Here is an 18,733-nt window from a genome sequence, read left to right as displayed (position 1 = left end):
TTAAATATTTTTATCATGTTCTTTTCTTTACTGATTTAAAGTTGTATGCTTTTGATTCAATCTATCATGTTCCCTAACCAATAATGATGTGCTTAGATAAAAGCTTTACTGAAAACAATCACCACCTCTCCTCAATAAAGCTGAGGGAAAAAAATAAAGCAAATAAAATTTTTAATGTTGGGAAAGAAAAAAATTAAAAATAAAACAATAATTTCTCTAATTCTGTAAGTTAGTTGCCCTAATAAGCTTTGTTAGTACAACCAATTTGAAAAACAATATGAATATATGTAGTGAAAATATAAAAATTCATATTAATGTATCAGATTATATGTGATATGTATTGATATTTACATTAATGTAACATAGTTAAAATATATAAAATAATATACTATGTAAAATTATATTATTAATTTCCTCCAAATTATATTCTTTGTTTACAAAATACAAATGAAGAAAAATGTTCTTTTGCTAGACGAGGAGGATATAACTATTCTTCAGCTGTAGCAGAAACTGTTTCTCAAGACCACACCCAGAGCCAATATATCTACAATTCTATTGAGATCTATCATGTCTCTTAGCACTCCTGGATCCTTTTTCCTATGTGAAAATCAGTCTGTTTAATGCTGACCCAGAACCCAAGTAGGGCTATTTGCAAGATCATTCCATGGGTATAACTCCCCAATACCCTCAGTGAACTCCATTTCTTAAAAAAGAGTCTGAAAGGATAAAACTCTGGGAAGAGATTCCTAAGTGTATTCCCCCCAACCCCCACCATTCACAAACACAACTTGAGGTGGTAATTTATTTATTTATTTTTATTTATTTATTTTTTGTAAAGATTTTATTTATTTGACAGAGAGACACAGCGAGAGAGGGAACACAAGCAGGAGGAGTGGGAGAGGGAGAAGCAGGCTTCCCGCGGAGCAGGGAGCCCTAAGTGGGGCTTGATCCCAGGACTCAGGGATCATGACCTGAGCTGAAGGCAGACACTTAACGACTGAGCCACCCAGGCGCCCCGAGGTGGTAATTTTAAAAAAAAAGAAGAAAGGTGTTCTTTTTCACATTCGCTGAGCCCTACAGACAGTAAAATAGAATAGCCTTAAATTTTTTTGGCCAGCCAGGGAGGAGCCTGCGCCATTACTAAGACTTCTCATTATACAGGGAGTAACGCTTTAGGTGAGATAAAACTGTCGACATCTAAGCTGAAAGAGAAGACAAACTGACTACCTAAGGTAGACTCAGAATTGTTGGGCCTTATTTTACTCATCAGGCTTGTGAAATCTTGGCTTCATGGTTATTAAGTACTCTCCTTTCCCTTTTCATATTACAAGTACTTCTAATCGTACTTGCTTGTCTCACTATTGTTCAATGTCTGTTGTCCAAAATATTAAATGTGCCTCTGTAGGAAAACACTGCTTGTTTCAGAAGCCATGATAACAAGTAATGATTAGAACTGGTCTTAAACCTGTTCAGCTTATCAACAACAACTCCCCTCAGCAAACATTGTTAAAAGCCAACAAATCAACATCAGCTCCTCACTTCTGAAAGTCAGCCAATCAGTTATGAACTCTCTCCAGTAAACATGCTTCAGCGTGCCGATCAACAACAACCTCACCTGAGTAACCACACTTCTATTGATGGCGTTAATCCATCTCTGAAAATCTACCAATCCAAAAATCCTATAAAAAAAATCCCTTTCTAGGGACGCCTGGGTGGCTCAGTTGGTTAAAAGTCTGCCTTCAGCTGAGGTCCTAATCCCAAGGTCCTGGGATCGAGCCCCATGTCAGGCTCCCTGCTCAGCAGGGAGTCTGCTTCTCCCTCTCCTTTTGCCTCTCCCCTACTTGTGCTCCCTCTCTCAATCTTTCAAATAAATAAAATTTTAAAAAAATTAAATTAAATTAAAAATCTCTTTCTAGGGATTCCTGGGTGACTCAGTTGGTTAAGGGTCTGCCTTCAATTCAGGTCCTGATCCCAAGGTCCTGGGATTGAGCCCCACGTCGGGCTCCCTGGTCAGCAAGGAGCCTGCTTCTCCTGTTCCCCCTACTTGTGCTCTCTCTCTCCCCCTGCTTGTACTCCCCCTGCTTGTGCTCTCTCATGCGTGCTCTCCCTCTCAAATAAATAAATAAATAAATAAAATCTTTAAAAAAAAAAAAACTTTTCTATGGTAAACAACAAATTCAACATCATTTTTTTAATGTCAGATATTGAGTGTTGGTCTTATCATCATTTGACAAATATGACCCTGCTCTTAAAGGATACACATGAAATATTTAGAGTAAAACACATAATGTCCTCAACTGAACCTCAGACTGTACAGTAATGTTCATTTACATGACAGAAAAAGCAAACGTGGCAAAAATATTAACAATATTTTGTTAGTAAATCTAGGTGAAAGTTCATTATTATAGTCTGTAACTTTAAACTATTTTTCAAATTTAAGAAAACAAAAGCAGAAACATTGGCAAATTGGTGGAATAGGAAGTTTCAGGCCCTCGTTCCCCGACGGAGGCACTGACTTAACCATAACATAGGTGCCAACTTGCCCTTGTGAGAACTCCAGAAACTAGTTAAGAGGTTGCAACATCCCAGCTGAGTGCAAAGCCAAAAAGTAACACATAGAAGCAGGTAGGAAAGTTCTCTTTTGCCTGTCCAAGACCCACCCTCTCCCCAGCAAAGCACCATGCTATCAATGTCGCCCAAAAACTCCCAACTCCCAGCTTCTTGCTTGGGAGGAAAAAAGAAGAATTGAATGTACATCCCGTGTTCTAGCTTCTCAGAGGGCTGCCTGAGGGGTTGGTTTGGTTTCGTCTTGCCTGAGTCACAGATGCTGATGGGAAAGAAACAGAGGCATACTTTGGATGTCAGGTAGGGGAAAGCAGAGAACGACGGTCAGCACCACCACATTTATAGCACCAGAGGGACTGCAGTACTGCAGACAGACGCTAGGGGGAGAAGGAGATTGTGGGTTCCTGAGAAAAAAACATGGGCAAACCCCTTTAATTGGGAAATTACATGCACCAGCCCAGGGAAGACACATCCCCAAGAAAAGTTTTGAGAGGTCTCCAGAATCTTTAGCCAAGCTGATTGGTTTTACAAATTTTTAAATCTCAACAAATGAGAACTAGGCGTACAAAGAAACAGGGAAACATGGCCAAATCAAAGGAACAACAACAATAAAAACAAGAGAATAGCGAAAACAATCTTGAAAACTAAGCATAATTTTGCAAGACTTTCTGATTTTATTTTTTTTAATATTTTAAAATTTTATTATTTTTATTTTTTTAAGATTTTATTTATTTATTTGACAGAGAGAGAGAGCACGCACAAGCAGGGGCAGAGGGAGAGAGAGAAGCAGGCTTCCCATGGAGCAGAGAGCCTGATGCAGGGCTCGATCCCAGGATCCTGGGATCATGACCTGAGCCAAAGGCAGACGCTTAACTGACTGAGCCACCCCGGTGCCCCTAATTTTATTTTTAAGTATCTCTACACCCATAATGGGGCTCAAACTTACAACCCCAAGATCAAGAGTCATGCGCTCTACCAACTGAGTCAGTCAGTCACCCGAAGACTTTCTGCTTTTAAAATTTATTGTAAAGCTACAGTAATCAATGGGATGCCTGGGTGGCTCAGTCGGTTAAGCGTCTGCCTTTGGCTCAGGTCATGATTCCAGGGTCCTGGGATCAAGTCCTACATCGGGCTCCTTGCTCAGCAGGGAGCCTGCTTCTCCCTCTGCCTGCCGCTACCCCTGTTTGTGTTCTCTCTATCAAATAAATAAATGAAAACAAATAAAGCTACAGTAATGAAGAGAATGTGTTATTGGCATAAAGATAGAGCTGTAGATCAATGGGGCAGAATACAGTCCAGAAATAGACCCACACATGTATGGTAAACTGAATTTCCACAAAACTGAATCTCCACAGAGATGCCTCCACATGAGACAACCCTCTATGGTCAACTGAATCTCCACAAAGATGCAATTCAGTGGGGGAAAGGATTTTTTTTTCTTTTTCTTTTGTACTTTATTATTTATTTATTTAAAAATATAGTTGACATACAATGTTACATTAGTTTCAGGTGTACAACATAGTGATTCCACAAGACTGTACATTATGCTATGCTCACCACTATTGTAGTTACCATCTATCACTGTATAACTCTAATACCATTGACTATATTCCTTATGCTGTAACTTTTATCCCCATTACTTATTCATTCCATAACTGAAAGCCTGTATCTCCCACTCCCCTTCATTTATTTTGTCCATTTCCCTACCCCCTTTCCCTCTGGCAACCAATGGTTTATTCTCTGAAATTATAGGTCTGATATCATGGTAACTTTTTAAAAAATTTTAATTCCAGTATAGTTAACATATAGTGTTATATTAGTTTCAGGTGTACAATATAGTGATTCAATAATTTTATACATTACTCGGTGCTATCGTAAGTACTCTTAATCCCCTTTATCTATTTCACCCATCCCTGCGCCTCCCCCACCATAACCATCATTTTGTTCTCTAGAGTTCAGACTTTGTTTGGTTTCTCTATTTTTTTGCTTTGTTTGTTTTGTTTCTTAAATTCCACATATGAGTGAAATCACATGATATTTGTCTTTCTCTGACTGACTTATTTCACTTAACATTACACTCTCCATCCATGTTGTTGCAAATGGGCTCTCTATTCTGTTCTATTGATTTATGTGTCTATTTTTGTGCTGGTACCATACTGTTTGATTACGACAGCTTTTTAGTCTCAAATTCTGGAATTCTGATACCACCAGTTTTGTTCTTCTTTTTCAAGATTGGTTTGGCTATTCAGGGTCTTTTGTGGTTCTGTACAAATTTTAAGATTATTTGTTCTAGTTCTGTGAAAAATGCTCTTGGTATTTTGATAGGAATTGGATTAAATATGTAGATAGCTTTAGGTCATGTGGACATTTTAATAATATTTATTCTTTTCCCTCTCCCTCTGCCCCTCCCCACAGTTCCTGCTCTCTCTCACTCTCTTTCTCTCTCTCAAATAGATAAATAAAATCTTTTTTTAAAAAAACAATATTTGTTCTTCCAATCCATGTGCATGGAATATCTTTCCACTTGCTTGTATCATCCTCAATTTCTTGCATCAATATTTTAGTTTTTAGAGTACAGGTCTTTCACCTCCTTGGTGAAGTTAATTCCTAGGTATTTTATTATTTTTGGCGCAATTGTAGATTGATTGTTTCCTTAATTTTGCTTTCTGCTAATTCATTATTAGTGTATGGAAATGCAATGGATTTCTGTATATTGATTTTTTTATCCTGAGACCTTACTGAATTTATTTATCAGTTCTAGTAGTTTTCTGGTGGAGTCTTCAGGGTTTTCTATATATGGTATCATGTCATCTGCAAATAGTGAAAGGTTTATTACTTCCTTACCAATTTGGATGCCTTTTATTTCTTTTTCTTCTCTGATTGCTATGGCTCAGACTTCCAGTACTATGTTGAATAAAAATGGTGAGAGTGGACATTCTTGTCTTATTCCTGAGACTGGGGGAAAAGCTCTCAGGTTTCCCCACTGAGTATGATGTACGCTGTGGGTTTTTCAGATATGGCCTTTATTATGTTAAGGTATGTTTCCTCTAAACCTAATTTGTTGAGGGTTTGGTTGTTTTTTTTGTTTTTTTTTTTTAAGATTTATTTACTTATTTTAGAGGGGGGAGCAGAGGGGCAGAAGAAAGAAGGAGAGGGAGAGAGAGAATCCTGAAGCAGACTCGGGCTTGATCCCAGGATGCTGAGATCATGACCTGAGCTGAAATCAAGAGTCAGCACTTTTAACTGACTGAGCCACCCAGGCACCCCTGTTGAGTGTTTTTATCATGAATGGTTGTTGTACTTTGTCAAATGCTTTTTCTGCATCTATTGAAATGATCATATGGTTTTTATCTTTCTCTTATTGATATGATGTATCAGGTTGATTGGTTTGCAAATATAGAACCACCCTTGCATCCCAGGAATAAATCTCATTTGATCATGGTGAATGATTTTTTAAATGTATTGTTGGATTCAGTTTGCTAGTATTTTCTTGAGGATTTTTGCATCTGTGTTCATCATAGAAATTAGTGTGTAGTTCTCCTTTTTTGTGGTGTCTTTATCTGGTTTTGGAATCAGGGTGATATTGGACTCATAGAATGAATTTGGAAGCTTTACCTTCCTCTTTTATTTTTTTGGAATAGTTTGAGAAGAATAGGTATTAACTCCCCTTTAAATATTTGGTAGAATTTACCTGTGAAGCCATCTGGCCTTGGACTTTTGTTTGTTGAGAGTTTTTAAATTACTGATTCAATTTCATTGCGGGTAATCAATCTGTTCAAATTTTCTATTTCTTCCTGATTCAGTTTTGGAGGTTATATGTATTTAGGAATTGATCCATTTCTTCCAGGTTGTCCAATTTGTTGGCAGATAATTTGTCATAACATTCTTTTACAATCCATTGTATTTCTGTGGTGTTGGTTGTTATTTCTCCTCTTCATATCTGATTTTGTATATTTGGGTCTTCTCTCTTTATCTCTCTTTCTATGAGTGTGGCTAAAGGTTTATCAATTTTGTTATCTTTTCAAAGAACCAGCTCCTGGTTTCATTGATCTGTTCTATTGGTTTTCTTTTTTTAGTTTCTAATTCTTTTATTTCTGCTCTAATCTTTATTATTTTCTTCCTTCTACTGGTTTTGGGTTGTGTTTGTTCTTCTTTTTCTAGCTTCTTTATGTGAAGGTCAGGTTGTTTATTTGAGATTTTTCTTGCTTCTTGAGGTAAACCTGTATTGCTATAAACTTCCCTGTTGGAACACCTTTTGCTACATCCAAAAGATTTTGGACCCTAGTGTTTTCATTTTCTTTTGTCTCCATGTATTTTGTGATTTCCTCTTTGATTTCTTGGTTGACCCATTCATGGTTTAGTAGCATGTTATTTAACCTCCATGTATTTGTGTTCTTTCTAGGTTTTTTTTTTTTTGTGAGTTGATTTTTAGTTTCATAGTGTTATGGTCAAAAAAGATGCATGGTATGACTTCAATCTCTTTGAATTTGTTAAAACTTGTTTTGTGGCCTAACGTGATCTATTCTGGAGACTCTTCCATGTGCACGTGAAAACAATGTGTATTCTGCTGTTTTAGGATGGAGTGCTCTGAATATATCTGCTAGATCCATCCAGTCCAATTTGTGATTCAAAGCCACTGTTTCCTTGTTGATTTTCTGTTTGGATGACCTATCCATTGATGTAAGTGGGGTGTTAAAGACCCCTATTATTATTGTATTACTATCTATTACTTTCTTCGTGTTTGTTATTAGCTGTTTTCTGCATTTGGGTGCTCCCATGTTGGGTGCATTAATATTTACATTTGTTACATCTTTTGTTGTAATTGTTGGATTGTTCTCTTTATGATTATATAGTGTCCTTCTTTATCTCTTGTTACAGTCTTTGTTTTGTTTTTAACTACACTGCATACTGGGCATGGAGCCCAACATGGGGCTTGAACTCACAATCCTGAGATTAAGACCTGAGCTGAAATCAAGAGTTAGACACTTAACCGACTGAGCCATCCAGGCGTCCCTACAGTCTTTGTTTTAGAGTCTATTTTGCCTGATATAAATATTGCTACCCCAGCATTGTTTTCACTTCCATTTGCATGATAAATTGTTTTCCATCCTTTCACTTTTAGTCTACATTTGTCTTTAGGTCTGAAATGAGTCTCTTTTAGGCAGCATATAGATAGATCTTGTTTTGTTAATCTATTCTGTCACCCTATGTCTTTTCATTGAGGCTTTTTAGTCCATTTAACATTCAAAGTAATTATTGATAAGTATGTACCTATATCCTTTTGTTACTTATTTTATGGTTGTTTTTGTAGTTCTTCTCTGTATTTTTTTTCTTCTTTTGCTGTCTCTTGGTTTACTGGCTTCTTCTCATATACTTGGGTTCCTTTCTCTTTATATTTTTACATATCTATTACTGGTTTTGGGTTGCCATTAGGTTTATATATAACATCTTCTGCATATAGCATATAGCAATTTAATCTATATCAAGTTGATGGTTGCTCAAGTCCAAACCATCTTTACTCCTCTCCTTTCCACATTTTAGGTATATGGTGTCATACTTTACATCCTTTTAATTTGTGAATCCCTTAACACATTTTTATAGATATACATAATTTAACTGTTTTTGTGCTTCCCACTTTTCTCACTCCTACTTTTCATCTTTCCTTTGCACTCAAAGAGTCCCCTTTAACATTTCTCATAGGACTGGTTTATTGGTCATGAATTCCTTTAACTTTTGTTCATCTGGGAAACTCTTTATCTCTCCTTCTGTTCTGAATGGTAGCCTTGCTGGATAGAGTATTCTTGGCTGCAGGTGTTTTTCTTTCAGCACTTTGAATATGTCATGCCACTCACTCCTGTCCTGCAAAGTTTCTGCTGAAAAATCAGCTAATAGCCTTATGCAGTTTCCCTCCTATGTAACTGTTTTGTCTTGCTGCTATTAAAATTCTCTCTTTATCACTACTTTTTGCCATTTTAAAAAAGATTTTATTTATTTATTTTAGAGAGAGAGAGCAAGAGAGCACAAGCAGGGGAGCTGCAGAGGGAGAGGGAGAAGCAGGTTCCCACTGAGCACAGAGCCCAATGTGGGGCTTGATCCCAGGACCCTGGGATCATGACCTGAGCCAAAGGCAGACATTTAACCACCTGAGCCACCCAGGCACCCCAACTTTTTGCCATTTTAATTACTGTCTTGTTGTGGACCTTCTTGGGTTGATTTTGTTGAGGGATCTTTGTGCCTTCTGTATCTGGACTTCTGTATCTTTCCCCAAATTTGGGAAGTTTTCAGCTATTTCTTCAAATATATTTTCTGTACACTTTTCTCTCTTTTCTCCTTCTGGGATTCCTATAATGATAATTATAGGAATAATGTGAATGTTATTATGCTGATGGTCACTAAGTTTCCTTAGTCTATTTTCATTTATTATTATTTTTTTTCTCTTCTGTTCAGCTTGATTGCTTTCTGTACTCTGTCCTCCAGGTCACTGATCTGTTTTTCTGCTTCATCTAATCTACTATTTATTCACTCTAGTGTATTTTTTATTTCAGCTATTGAGTTCTTTGTCTCTCTCTCTCTCTCTCTTTTTTTTTTTTATGTTTTCTATCTCTTTGTTCAGGGTCTCACTGAGATCCTCCAGTCTTTTCTCAAGTCCAGGGAATATCTTATGACCAATACTTTAAGTTTTCTATCAAGGATATTACTTATCTCCATGTCATTTAGCTTTCTTGCTGTGATTTTCCTGTTCTTTCATTTGGGACATATTCCTTTGTCTACCAATTTTATCTAACTCTCTGTGTCTGTTTCTTTGTGTTAGGAAAGTCAGCTACATCTTCTGCCTTGAAAGTACTGGACTTATGAAGAAGAGGTCCTGTAATGCCCGGCAGTGCAGTATCCCCTGTTCACAGAACACTTCACAGGTGTCTCCTATGTGTGTTGTCAAGGCACACCTGCTAATGTAGCTGAGCTGCTTTTGCCATCAGTCCAGTCATCTGCAGTGGCTCTCTTTGCCCTTTGTGGGCAGGGGTTGGTCCCTGTGATGTTAGTGGGCTAGTCTGGGGCTGCCTTGGGCTTAAGGTGGATATGAGTGTGAGGTGTGTGGTGTCAGCGTCATAGGCTCCAGTGGAAGAGAAACTGCAGTTGCCAGGGACGTAGGTAGGCCAGGTTGGAGGGGGTGGATCCATAGCAGAACGTAGAGGGTAAGGTTCACTGTTAGCAAGTTAGATAGGAGTGTTGGTGCCAGGCTGGTTCCTGCAGGTGTCCATGTGCTTATGGGGGAGTGGAGGAGGCAGGGGAAGTAAATGGCACCTGCCAGCTCTTTTGTTTCTAGAGAAGTCTCCCAACGATCCCTGCCCATCCAGCAGAGGATCTGAGATTAGTAAATACATCTCCTTCCTATATACCCCATGCATTTTTTTTTTTACCCCATGCATTTTTCAAAGTGCTGCTTCTATGCTATACCTCTGCGGGGTGTTTGTTGTGCTCTCTCCTTAAAGGCAAGAACTCAGCTCCTTCTCACCCTCCTGGCTGTCCCATGAGGCCAGTGGTTTTTCAAGTTCCAGGTTTTAAGCCCTGCTGATTGCAAAAACTTGTGAAATTCAGCCCCTCTGGCTTTCAAAGCCAAATGTTACAGGGATTCACATTCCCCATGTGGGCTCCCTGATGTTAGAGTCTGTTTCCCCCCACACCTGTGCCCATGGCTCCCTTTCCCCCACAGACAGTCCCACGGGTTCATTTAGCTCCCCACCCCATCTCTGCCCTTGCTACCCTCTTCCGTGTGGCTTCTTCTCTACATTTAGCTGTGGAGAGTCTATTCTACTAGTCTTCAGCTTGTTTTCTGGGTTATTAACACTGATGTGTTATCTAGTTGTATCCATGGAATGAGGTGAGCTTAGGGTCCTCCTACTCTGCCATCTTCCTGGGAAGTCGCTATGATAACTTTTGAAGATAGAAAATGTGCCCGTATTTAGTTTGTTGCTTCTCAGCTCCAAATACTGCCTTTATTGCCTCTGAAAATTTAGATGAGCCCTTTAAAATGTATCCTTTAAAAAAATTAAATTAAATTAAATTAAATGTATCCTTTATGCACAGTTGCAGATTTCTAAGCTTTGCCAGTAGAGGGCACTTGGAGAGATGGGAGGAAGGAGCTTTCCATCTAGTTGCAGTGGTGCTTGCTCAGCAAGTTCCTGCATTGCACAAGTCTTCTTCAGCATCCAGCTCCTACAGTGCTCCAGGGTAAGCAACACCAGCTTTTCCTGGTAACCACTTCAGATGATTTTTCAATGGAGGGTCTTCCATGAGACACCTCTTTTTGAACAGGCTTCCTGGGCAGGGAGCTTTCTAGCAAGTTCCACCGGCACTGCACCACAGTGACTTCTCTTACACTCGGGAACCATAGGATTCATTCTCTCCAGGCAGGTCTGGTTTTCTGGGGTACTCTCCCTCAAGTGCTCTACCTTAGCCATAGGAATTGTGGCAGCTCTATTTATCTGCTTATGTCTCCTTGTATATTTACTTTCTGCTAGCCAATCCCTTATTGCTCCACTCCCCTGTAGTAGTTAATAATTCTTCGTATTACAGTTTCCTCATTTAAATTTCTTTATGGTTTCTGTCTCCTGATTGGATCCTAATTGATACAAATATAAAACATACATTCTCTATCACCTAACTCTTAGCATATGGTAAGAATATATATGATAGCCCCCACCTTAATATTCTCCACTTGGCTTTATGATTTTTAAGCTAATTATATTTCAAATATCCTACTTCATTCTATTTTTTTTTAATTTTTTTTATTTATTTGTCAGAGAGAGACAGACACACGGAGAGAGCACAAGCAGGGGGAACAGCAGGCAGAGAAGCAGGCTCCCCACTGAGCAAGGAGCCCGATGCTGGACTCAATCCTAGGACCCCAGAATCATGACCTGAGCCGAAGGCAGACACCTAACTGACTGAGCCACCCAGGCGTCCCTATCATATTTCATTCTAAATAAAAGGTTAATACTAATTCATTCCTTCATTTAATTAAGGATCTTCTATGTGTCAGTTTCTGTTGCAAGGGCCTATAGATAAAATAGCAGATTAAAAAAATCCAGCAAAAATAACTGTTCTCATAGAGCTTGCATTCTATTGGGGGATCAAAACCAGGTAAATGATTAAAATATGTAGCATGCTAAATAGTGTTAAGTTCTAAGGATAGAAATATAGTAAGAAAGGGGATATGAAATTTTAGGGAGAAGTTAGTTGAAATGAAAGGCCTAGGAAGACTTTATTGAAATTGTGACTTTTGAATAAAGATCTGAAGGCATGGTTGAGTAGGCCATGTGGCTATCTGGGAAGAGTGTTCCAGGCAGAGGGAACAGCATGGACAAAGTCCCTGAGTAAGGAGTATGCTAGTATGTAAAGTATAGTAAGGACACCAATGTGGCTGGAGCACAGATAATGGTGTTGGAGGGAGTGAGGGAAGAAATAGGAGATGAGCTGAGAGAAGTTAGAAGAGAGGGCAAGATGATGATGGGTCTTCTAAGTCATAGGACTGACTTTGGCTTTTCTTCTGAAATGGGAGGCTATCAACATTGTCATCAATATACTGTTATTTTAAGAGTTCTCGTTTGTGCTTGCAAAATACTGATTACAAAAGTACTTGGTATTTTAGAATACAAAAACAAAAAGAACCCTTTAAGATTGTTTTGTAAGTGATCCCCATTCACTGCAATAGGGATAGAATTTCAGAAAACAATGTGAAAAATAGTTTTTGTACTATGTTTTACATGCAATTTTAATTTAAATGAACATCTCAATTCAATTAAATCTAATACTGTGTAACTTTTTCTTTGGCATCATGAGAATCACTGTGAGGTTACTGAGCCTTAAGCAGTAATAGTTCCATTTATAATTGTTTGACAGTCAAATAAATGCTCAAAAACTTTTTTTTTTTTTGTATTTTATAAATACTGTTGCAAATGTGGTTCTTCCAGGGATGTCTGGGTGGCTTAATCGTTGGGCGTCTGCTTTTGGCTCAGGTCATGATCCCAGGGTCCTGGGATCAAGTCCCACATTGGGCTCCCTGCTCAGTGGGGAGCCTGCTTCTCCCTCTCCTACTCCCCCTGCTTGTGTTCCCTCTCTTGCTGTGTCTCTCTCTGTCAAAAAATAAATAAAATCTTTAAAAAAAAAAAAAATGGAAAAAAAAAGAATGTGGTTCTTCCAGTGGTGGCCCAAGAGACAGGGTGTTTACTTTTATACATTTAGGTTTTGCAGTATGTGATCTTTTCTAGTGGTTTTCTTTGCTGGGTGTTTGTTCAGAAGGAAATTAAACAGTTGTGAATATATGTTTTAGAAATTTTTAAAATTATTCTTTTAAAGATTTTATTTATTTATTTGAGAGAGAGAAAAAGTGAGAGAGCACAAGCAGAGGGGGTGAGGCAGAGGCAGAGGGAGAACCAGACTCCCTCTGAGTGGGGAGCCCAATATGGGGCTCGATCCCAGGGTTTGGGATCATGACCTGAGCCAAAGGCAGATGTTTAACCAACTGAGCCACCCAGGTGCCCCTGTTTTAGAAATTTTAAAAGTGGGGCACCTGGGTGGCTTTGTTGGCTAAGCAACTGCCTTCAGCTCAGGTCATGATTGCAGGGTCCTGTAATTGAGCCCCTCATCGGGCTCCCTGCTCAGTGGGGAGTCTGCTTCTCCCTCTACCCCTGCCCCCGCTCATGATCTCTCTCATGCTCAATCTCTCTCTCTCTCAAATAAATAAATAAATAAATAAACCTTAAAAAAAAAAAAAAGGAAATTTTAAAAGCAACCTAAAGCATAAAAACAACTTGCCTTCACACTAAGAGCCTGGAAAAAAATTTTTGAGGGAGACCAGTTGTAAAGTATATTCCTAAAAAAAATTCCTTTTCAAAAAATGCTTTTTCCAAAAATCTGAACTTGAGTGTCTTATATAAAATACTGAATGTAGGGTGCTTGGGTGGCTCAGTGGGTTAAGTGTCTGCCTTCGGCTCAGGTCATGATCTTGGAGTCCTGGGATCAAGCCCCATATGGGGCTCCCTGCTCAGCAGGGAGTCTGCCTCTCCCTCTCACTGTCTCCTCCCCACTGCTCATGCTCTGTCTCTCTCAAATAAATAAATAAGATCTTTAAAAAAATACTTAATGTATATGTATATGAACATCAGTATAGTTGTTTTATTTGCAGAGAATGATATTGATATAAAGATCACATTAAATTGAAAGTAAGCATTATTTTAAAAAGGAACCTCCCAAATCCACACATAAACATCACAAAAAATAGAGAAATATTAATTTAATGTTAATAATTATACCTGAGCATTAAATAATTATACCTGAGTATTAAATTGAAATAATTAAATTGAATATTAAATTGAAATAATGAAATAATAAATTGAATATTAAATTGAAATAATGAAATAATAAATTGAATATTAAATTGAAATAATTATACCTGAGTATTAAATTGAAAACATTCAAATAAAGTAGAATTACTAAAACATAAAGAATAGTAAATTAGACATGCAAAAGGATGCTAAATTGAATAAAGAAAATCAAGTTTTAAAAAATGCTTTACAAAATCACTTAGCAATTTACTCAAAAAAAATCATCTGTACATATTGTAACTCTTCCTGTCCAATTATTTTTGTAGATTTCAGAATATAACCATAATATATCTAAGCCTCAGAAGGAAGATTTGTAAATGATTCAGCCAAATCGCCAGAAGTCATTACAACCTGCCTCTGACCCTGTGTGTCCTTCTTTCACTATACTATTGAGATATAGGAGAATCTAGGTCAGTGGTAATAGACGGCATTTAATATCATTCTAAATATTTCACACATCTGAATATTATTTTCAGGAAAATCTTAGAGAATTTACATTAATCATCAATAATAATACCTTATATGCTAGAATGCATTAGACTTTTCAAATTTACTCACATTCTTCAATTTCCTATTTAAATTCCATTCATTGAGACTTCTAAAGGAAACAAACAAAAAAAATGGGGATTCTGAAAAAAAAACCAATAAAGCCTATGGAGGTGAGGAAAAGAGAGGAAAGAAAGAAAGAAAGAAGAAAGAAAGAAAGAAAGAAAGAAAGAAAGAAAGAAAGAAAGAAAGAAAAGAAAAGAAAGAGGAAAAGAAAGAAAAGAGAAAAAAATTTCATGAGCAAGGAAGTAAAAAGGTATTAGGTGTAGGCAGGAAAACATATAAGTGTTATACTAGCCTTAAGTAGTATTCAAGTAAGTTAATTTCTCTAGAAAAATAGCTATCTTCTGCTTACTGCTTCTTCTTGTTTATGCTTTGTCACCTTGAATTATACTTTAATTCCTCAAAGTCTAAGCCTGCATGAAACTGATTAAGAGGTATATTAACTTTCTATCACTGCCATAAAAAAGTATAATACACTTAGTGGCTTAAGACAACACGAATCTACTAGTTTTTTTAAAGAATTTATTTATTTATTTTAGAAAGAGAGAGAGTGAGAGAGCACGAGAAGGGGGAGGGTCAGAGGGAGAAGCAGACTCCCTGCTGAGCAGGGAGCCCGATGTGGGACTCGATCCTGGGACTCCGGCATCATGACCTGAGCCAAAGGCAGTCGCTTAACCAACTGAGCCACCCAGGCGTCCCCACAAATTTACTACTTTATAACTATGTAATTCAGAAGTCCAACATGGGTCTTTTTGGGCAAAAAGCAAGTTGTCAGCAGGGATGCATTCATTCTGGAAGCTCTAAGGAAAAATCTCTTTATTTGCCTTTTCCAGCTTCCAGAATCCACTCACACTCCTTGGCTCATGGCTCCTTTCTTCTATCTTTAAAGCCAGCGACATTGCATCTCTCTGACCCCACCTCTCTTGTCACATCTCTTTCTCTGATTCTCTTTTTCTTATGCCTCCCTCATCCACTTTTTTTTAAATTTAATTTTATTATGTTATGTTAATCACCATACATTACATCATTAGTTTTTGATGTAGTGTTCCATGATTTTAAAAATCCTTGTGATTACATTAGGCCAACCTGGACAATCTAGGATAATCTCCCATTTTAAGGCCATTTACTTAATCCTATGGGCAAAGTCCCTTTTGCCACATACAGTAACATATTCATAAGTTCTAGAGATTAGGATGTAACATTTTGAGAAGAGGGTGCTATTCTGCCTACCATGAAAGTTTATATTTAAAGTCCTATTCTCTGATCACTACCTCCTATCTTTCCACTGCATCTCCTCATCCTCCAATTCTACAATCCTTTGAGCCGTTATGGGACCTTCACTTCATTAAGTATACCACTTTTTCACTGTCTCTCATTTCCTCAAAGTCCTTTCTTCCCTCCTAATCAAACTAAATTCCATGGGTTATCATCACAGTCCCTCCTTTACGCACATCCCTTACTCCCTTGCCCTTCTCTTGTCCTAGTCACTTGGTGAAAACCCAGATCTGTTGACTCTAGCTCTCCCCCAATCTGTCTTTGTCTTTGTGTAGCTGAACATGACTGGAGGAAAACAAGCCTTGCTGACTGGTCTCCTATTCAAGTCCATACCACAAACTTGACATGAGCTCTTGATTCTGCCTGGTACCCACATGCAATCTTTCTGGTCCATTCTCTTTCCCACTTTCCTAGAAGACCCTCTCATGCCTTCTCCTGTCTTCTCAAACCTCATACACTTACTTCTTCATCCTCATCTTTTTTTTCTTTAAGTTCCTATTTATTTATTTGAGAGAGAGAGAGAGAGAGAGAGAAAGCATGAGTGGTGGGCCAGAGGGAGAGGGACAAGCAGACTCCTCGCTGAGCAGGGAGCCTGATGCAGGGCTCGATCCAGGACCCTGAGCTCGTGATCTGAGCTGAAGGCAGATGCTTAACCATCTGAGCCACCCAAGCACCCCTTTCCATACTCATTCTTGGCACATGACTTGACTCTTTCTTTACTGAGAAATGCAAAACAAGCAGAAGAGAGCCCTGCAGATTCCCACATATCTCTCTATAGGTCAGCTTCTGTCCTTACATTCTACCTTCTTCCTAATGGAGCTTTGGACTTAACCCAGGCCATCGTGATCTTGTATGTGGAAATTCATCTTTATTTCTAATAACTCTTCACCGAAATCTAGTCATTTTCTTCAGTTGTGAATGTAGGTAGTAAACCACAGTAGCAATACCTATGCTTTTGTCATGAGTAAACATCATAGGGATTTTATACCATGAAACAGTTTTGGCATCTATTTCAGAATATTATACACATATGTATCACTACTTTAAAATTATGGTAGTTATTAAGTGCACTACTAGATATTATTTATGGCATTAATATAGAAACACATGCATTAATGTATCACAGATTTGATTTTTAAAATGATTTTATAACTGTGTTTCAAAATAATTTTCTTTGTACTCCTATGTATTTTATGCATTTAAAAACATAGCACTGAGGGGGATGCCTGGCTGGCTCAGTTGGTAGAGCATGCGACTCTTGATCTCAGGGTTGTGTGTTCAAGCCTCACACTGGGAGTGGAGCACATGTAAAATAAAAAAAATTAAAAATGAAATGAAATTAAAAAATAAAATAAATAAAAACATAACACAGAGAAGTGTTCATAGGTTTCAACTGTTAAAGGATTCATGGCATAAGAGAGGGACTATAGAGGGACTGTCCATGCTGCTATCTATTTTTATTTTTATTTTTTTAAGATTTTATTTATTTATTTGACAGAGAGAGAGATAGCTAGAGCAGGAACACAAGCAGGGGGAGTGGGAGAGGGAGAAGCAGGCTTCCCGCCGAGCAGGGAGCCCGATGTGGGGCTCGATCCCAGGACCCTGGGATCATGACCTGAGCCAAAGGCATACGCTTAACGACTGAGCCACCCAGGTGCCCCTCCATGCTGCTATCTAAAGCCAGTCCCTCCATCTGTGCACTAGAACCAATCTCCTTTCACCCATGATGACAGATGTAATCCTTTCACCCTTCTAGATCTATGCTCTGACTTCCTGCTCAGGACCCTGGAGCTGATCTCTGTGGACAGTACCAACCAGGTTTCCTCATATTTTGATTTCTGCTTGGGTTTAGACAGTAGGAAGCACCAGCAGGACAGAAAAGTATGGGAGGAGGGAGAAATTGAGGTATCTACCTGCAATCCCTTCCCAGAGACTTGGGTTGGCAGAACTCCTGTTTCATCTTCGGTTGGGCAACCCTTTCCTATCAAGGAAGCTCTCTCTCTGGATTCATATATAACTGCCCCTGATTTTTCTCCTCCAGGGGATCCTCCTTCTGTGGTGAGCATCTAATGATTCACCATCCTTTGAGAGCTTTCTATAAGTCAACCCACACCTCTGTGATAATCTCTTCAGTTTCCCCCTTTTGACTGTGTCATCTGTTTCCTGCCTCATTGACTCTGACTACTACCCAGACTCAGAAAAATGGCCCCAGCATCTCTCCTTTCTCTCAGTTCATTCCCATCAAGAAAGCCTTCTTTCAACCCAGTTCTCCTGACAGCTCCATTTCCTTGATAGCCAGACTCACTGTCTCCAGTGGTGTCCTCCACTTCACTCTACAGGACACTCCAGGGGGCCTTTGCCTCCACACCCCAAGATTGCTCCTTAAGGTCACCCACAATCTTCATGTTGCTAAACCCAGTGGTTATTCTTAGCACTCATCTTTGTAGTGCTTTTAAATCAGCATTTAACAGTTGATCACTCCTTCCTCCTTGATATGTTTTCTATTAGGCTTCTAGGACCCCAAGGGATATTCCTTCTAATTCATCCTTTGCTCCTTCTCAGTCTTCTCTGCTGATCTTCCTCTTCCAGGGCTCAATTCTTAGTCTTTTTTCTTCTTCTAAATCTATACTCATTCCGTTAGTAATTTAATAAAGAAGTCTCTCTAATCTATTTCTAACGTGTAGTTCACTAATTTATCATGTTTAATTATTGACTCTCTCCTCACACCAGAACATAAACTCCCCAAGCCTGGGGATTTTTAATCATTTGGTTCTTGAGTGTTTCCTAAGTGTCCAGAACAGTGCCAGGCACAAACATTTTTGTTGAATTTAATTGGATAGTAACCATTACCCCTCATATAAAGGGTAACAACTGTGACTTTTTCCTTCTATGAAAGCAAAGCCATAAAATAATAAGAATAAAATATTAATGAATAAATACATCAAGTTGTAATGGGAATA

General features: G+C 38.4%; 1 protein-coding gene across 2 annotated transcripts in view; it reads left to right on the top strand.

Moving 5' to 3' along the window:
- NMI (N-myc and STAT interactor) overlaps positions 1 to 18,733 on the top strand; it is a 117,627-nt gene that overhangs the window by 16,724 nt on the left and 82,170 nt on the right. The window lies entirely within an intron of this gene.

The sequence above is a fragment of the Halichoerus grypus genome, chromosome 4, assembly GCF_964656455.1.
Source record: "Halichoerus grypus chromosome 4, mHalGry1.hap1.1, whole genome shotgun sequence".
NCBI lineage: Eukaryota > Metazoa > Chordata > Mammalia > Carnivora > Phocidae > Halichoerus > Halichoerus grypus.
The sequence above is the reverse complement of the archived record's forward strand: the minus strand, read 5'-3'. Positions and strand labels throughout refer to the sequence as shown.